The sequence below is a fragment of the Muntiacus reevesi genome, chromosome X, assembly GCF_963930625.1.
Source record: "Muntiacus reevesi chromosome X, mMunRee1.1, whole genome shotgun sequence".
Classification (NCBI taxonomy): Eukaryota; Metazoa; Chordata; class Mammalia; order Artiodactyla; family Cervidae; genus Muntiacus; species Muntiacus reevesi.
Genome location: NC_089271.1, coordinates 19046095 through 19052112, shown reverse-complemented (window position 1 = coordinate 19052112; position 6018 = coordinate 19046095).

Below are 6018 nucleotides of genomic sequence, written 5' to 3'. Positions count from 1 at the left end.
AGAAAGGGCCATTTTGAATGTTGACTTGACTTTCCAATCAGTGTGTTAGTCTGATCTATGTGGCTTAGAACAAAGTATTTGAAATGACCTGGGGAGGATTGGAAGAGGAGTCAGAAGACCTTTTCCTTCAGCTTATATTTCTGACTATTCAAAAATATACCTAAGCTGGGATGGATACATTTGTGGATGAATAATAAAATTAAAACATTAAAAATAGAATGAGGTCTGGCTTGAGCTTAAGGTAAGTGAGTGAATCATGTGCCTGATTAAATTAGCATTGCACAGAAGTGGAACCAGAAGGGGGTAGGGGGGTAACAGCTCTCTTCCCTCTGGGGTGACTTTCCATCTGTGCACTGCAGGCTTGCTACCAGATAATGAATGGTGAGAGATCCCAAATGACAGGTGGCAGAAGAATGCAAAAGAATCTTATTAGCCAACTCCTACAATATATATTCTGGGCACTGCTACTTAAGCAATTTTTTTCCCATAAAGAGTACCTGTGAGTAGAAATTAAATAAAGAAATAATATTCTTTGCCTCATGACCTCCATATAGGGGGAGGGATGCATTGGAGATACTCAAGGGAAAGCATAAAGAAGAGAGGGTACAGATGTTACATTTTGGTGGCTGGGCATCTATTCATCCTATCTGTACAGACGTCTGAGGATTTACTTGTCTCCTTTTCACAGGCCGTGAATTTGAATGGGATACAAGGATGGAATATATGGCCAAGAGTAAGCCTCTGTGGTCTGAATGTTTGTGTCCCCTCAAAATCCATGTGTTATAATGCTAATGCCCAGTATGATGGTATTAGGAGGTGAGACCTTTGCAAGGTCCTTAGGTCATGAGGGTGGAGCCCTCATGAGTGAGATTAGTGTTCTTAAAGAGAAACCCCATAGAGATTCCTTGTGCCTTCCACTCTATAAGGACACTGTGAGAGGGCACTAGAGCTGTGAACCAGGAAGAACCCCCTCCTTCCACCCCTGCCAGAAGTGGACCATGCTGGTATCTTGATCTTGGACTTTCTAGCCTCCAAAACTGTGAGAAATAAATACCTTTTGCTTATATGCTACCAAGTCTGTGGCATTTTGTTATAGCAGCCCAAACTGACTAAGACACAGCCCATCAGCATATTGCATTTCCCAGGGTACAAGAGTTGGTTCAGTGATGGTCGCATTATCCTTCTAGTGTCTATGAACACTCAGTCTTTCCCAGAGCTTCTGGGGAAAAGATTCTTCTTTCCTGCTCTACTTGAACATGGACTATAAAGGCTGTATTTCTGCTCTCATACTGCTACAAAGTGGAGCCTGAGACTGAAGAAAATAAAATAAGGGGTCACAAATAGTGAGAAGGAGAGGAAAAAAGTGGATTTTTTTCCTTCTAGTTTTATTGAGATATAATTGACATACAGCACTCTATAAATTTAAGGCATATAACATGATGATTTGACTTACATACATTATGAAATGATGACCACAGTAAGTTTAGTGAACATCCATTGTCTCATATAGGTACAAAATTAAAGAAATAGAAAAAAAAAAAGCACTTTCTCCTGCAATAAGTACTCTTACGGTTCATTCTCTTAACAACCTTCAGGTATAACATACAGCAGTGTTAATTTATCATGATGTACATTACACCCCTAGTACTTATTTATCTTATAACAGGAAATTTGTACCTTTTCACTGTACCTTTTCAAATTAAACTTTTGTTTAATTCCCTCTCATCCTTGCCTCTGGTAACCACAAATCTAATTTCTTCTTCTTCTTTTTTTTTTATGGGTGTGTTTGTTTGTTTTCCCATTTATTTTTATTAGTTGGAGGCTAATTACTTTACAGTATTGTAGTGGTTTTTGTCATACATTGACATGAATCAGTCATGGATTTACATGTATTCCCCATCCCGATTCCCCCTGCCACCTCCCTCTCCACCCGATCCCTCTGGGTCTTCCCAGTGCACCATCCCCAAGCACTTGTCTCATGCATCCAAACCTGGGCTGGAGGTCTGTTTCACCCTTGATAATATACATGTTTTGATGCTGTTATCTCTAAACATCCCACCCTCGCCTTCTCCCACAGAGTCCAAAAGTCTGTTCTGTACATCTGTGTCTCTTTTTCTGTTTTGCATATAGGGTTATCATTACCATCTTTCTAAATTCCATATATAAGCATCAATATACTATATTGGTCTTTATCTTTCCGGCTTACTTCACTCTGTATAATGGGCTCCAGTTTCATCCATCTCATTAGAACTGATTCAAATGAATTCTTTTTAATGGCTGAGTAATATTCCATGGTGTATATGTACCACAGCTTCCTTATCCATTCATCTGCTGATGGGCATCTAGGTTGCTTCCATGTCCTGGCTATTATAAACAGTGCTGTGATGAACATTGGGGTGCACGTGTCTCTTTCAGATCTGGTTTCCTCAGTGTGTATGCCCAGAAGCGGGATTGCTGGGTCATATGGCAGTTCTATTTCCAGTTTGTTTTTTTTTTTTAATTTTTTTTTTGTGATTTTTAAAAAATTATTATTATTTTTTTATTTTTTATTTTTCAGTGGGTTTTGTCATACATTGATATGAATCAGCCATAGAGTTACACGTATTCCCCATCCCGGTCCCCCATCCCACCTCCCTCTCCACCTGATTTCTCTGGGTCCTCCCAGTCCACCAGGCCCGAGCACTTGACTCATGCATCCCACCTGGGCTGGTGGCCTGTTTCACCACAGATAATATACATGTTGTTCTTTGGAAACATCCCACCCTCACCTTCTCCCACAGAGTTCAAAAGTCTGTTCTGTACTTCTGCGTCTCTTCTTCTGCCCTGCATATAGGGCCATCATTACCATCTTTCTAAATTCCGTATATATGTGTTAGTATACTGTAATGTTCTTTATCTTTCTGGCTTACTTCACTCTGTATAATGGGCTCCAGTTTCATCCATCTCATTAGAACTGATTCAAATGAATTCTTTTTAATGGCTGAGTAATATTCCATGGTGTATATGTACCACAGCTTCCTTATCCATTTGTCTGCTGATGGGCATCTAGGTTGCTTCCATGTCCTGGCTATTATAAACAGTGCTGTGATGAACATTGGGGTGCATGTGTCTCTTTCAGATCTGGATTCCTCAGTGTGAATGCCCAGAAGTGGTATTGCTGGGTCATATGGTAGTTCTATTTCCAGTTTTTTAAGAAATCTCCACACTGTTTTCCATAGTGGCTGTACTAGTTTGCATTCCCACCAACAGTGTAAGAGGGTTCCCTTTTCTCCACACCCTCTCCAGCATTTATTGCTTGTAGACTTTTGGATAGCAGCCATCCTGACTGGCGTGTAATGGTACCTCATTGTGGTTTTGATTTGCATTTCTCTGATAATGAGTGATGTTGAGCATCTTTTCATGTGTTTGTTAGCCATCTGTATGTCTTCTTTGGAGAAATGTTCGTTTAGTTCTTTGGCTCATTTTTTGACTGGGTCATTTATTTTTCTGGAATTGAGCTGCAGGAGTTGCTTGTATATTTTTGAGATTAATCCTTTGTTGCTTCATTTGCTATTATTTTCTCCCAATCTGAGGGCTGTCTTTTCACCTTACTTATAGTTTCCTTTGTTGTGCAAAAGCTTTTAAGTTTCATTAGGTCCCATTTGTTTATTTGAAGTATAATTGACCTACAGTCCTATGTTAGTTCCTTGTATTGTTGTTGTTCAGTCACTAAGTCGTATCTGACTCTTTGTGACCCTGTGGATTGCAGCATACCAGGTGTCCCTGTCCTCCACTATCTCCCAGTGTTTGCTCAAATTCATGTCCATTGAGTCAGTGATGCTAAGTTCCTCATATGCAACACAGTAATTAAATAATTCTAGGCTTCCTTTATGGCTCAACTGGTAAAGAATCCACCTGCAATGCAGGAGACCTGGGTTCGATGCCTGGGTTGGGAAGATCGCCTGAAGAAGGGAAAGGCTACCCACTCCAGTATTCTGGCCTGGAGAATTCCATGAACTGTATAGTCCATGGGGTCGCAGATAGTTGGACACAACTGAGCAACTTTCATTTTCATACAGTTCAAAATTATTCATCATGATAAATCTATTTACCACCTGTCTCGAAAGATATTACATAATTATTGACTACTTTCCCCACACTGTACATTTCATACCTATGACCCATTTTGTAACTGAAAGTTTGTACCTCTTAATCTCCCTCACCTATTTCTCTACTCCCCCACCCCTCTCCCCTCTGGTAGCCACTTAGTTTTTCTTTATATCTGTAACTCTGTTTGGGCTTCCCTGGTGGCTCAGTGGTGAAGAATCTGCCTGCCATTGCAGGAGATGCAGGTTTGATCCTTGGGACAGGAAGATCCCCTTTAAAAGGAAATAACAACCCACTCCAGGATTCTTGCCTGGGAAATCCCATGGACAGAGGAGCCTGCCGGGCTCAGACATGACTTAGCAACTGAACAACATGACTTTGTTGTATTTAGTTATGTTTGTTCATTTGTTTTGTTTTTTAGATTCCACATATAAGTGAAATCATACATCATTTGTCTTTGTCAGAGTTATTCTACTGAGCATAATACTCTCTAGGTCTATCCACGTTGTCTCAGATAACAAGATTTCATTTTTTATTTTGCTGTGTAATATTCCATTGTGTATATATGTGTTCATCTATTGGTGGACACTTAGATTGCTTCCATGTCATGGCTGTTGCAAATAATGCTGCAATGAACATAGGGGTGCATATATCTTTTCAAATTAGTGTTTTGTTTTTCTTTGGATAAATACCCAGAAGTAAAATTGTTGGATCATATGGTAGTTATATTTTTAATTTTTTGAGGAACCTCTATTTTCTACAGTGGTGCACCAATCAACATTCCCACCAACAATGCACAAGGGTTCACTTTTTTCCATATTGTCACCAATGCTTGTTATTTATTGTCTTTTTGATAATAACCATTCTGACAGGTGTGAAGTAATATCTCATTGTGGTTTTGATTTGCATTTCCCTGATGGTTAGTGATGTTGAGAATTTTTTTTCATGTGCCTGTTGACCACCTGTGTATTTTATTTGGGAAAATGTCTATTCAGGTCCTTTGCCCATTTTTAAATCAGATTATTTGGGCTTTTTTGATGATAAGTTGTGTGAGTTCTTTGTATAGTTTGGATATTAACTCCTTATCAAATATATTGTTTGCAGATATATTCTCCCATTCAAAGGTGGTTTTTTTTGTTGACAGTTTTCTTTGGTGTACAAAACATTTTAGTTAGATGCCATCTCATTTGTTTATTTTTGCTTTGTTTTCCTTGCCTGAGGAAACATATATAAAAAAAATTGCTAAGACCAATGTCAAAGAGCATACTGTCTATGTTTTCTTCTGGAAGTTTTATGCTTTTAGGTCTTCCTTTAAGTATTTTTTTTCTTTTTTTTTAATTTGTTTTTATTAGTTGGAGGCTAATTACTTTACAATATTGTAGTGGTTTTTGTCATACATTGACATCCTTTAAGTCTTTAATCCATTTTGAGTTTATTTCTGCCTATCATATGAGAAAGTAGTGCAGTTTGAGTCTTTTGTGTGTAGCTGTCCAGTTTTCCCAACATCATTTATTGAAGAAGCTGTTTTTTCCCTCATTATATATTATTGCCTTCTTTGATTAACTGCCCATATAAATGTGGGTCCATTTCTAGCAAAATGAAGTCTGATGACACATTTGAGCATTGACTCCAATAGTGCCTGTCATCCAGCCCTGCCTCTTGATCAGGCAGCCTCTGAATTTCATTTATGTAAATCAATAAGTTCCTTTCATTCTTTTTTTTGGTCTGAGCTAGTTTGGTTTGGGTATTCTGTTGTTTGCAAGCAAATATTCCCTGACTTGCACAGATGTGAATACTACTCAAGCATCTCCACAGTTGAAGATTGATCCATTATTACACAGGATGTTTACTTATCTTCTCCAAACCTTAGATTCCTAATATATAAAATGGATCTAAAAATGTTACTCTCACCTAAGTTTTTTCTCATTGTAA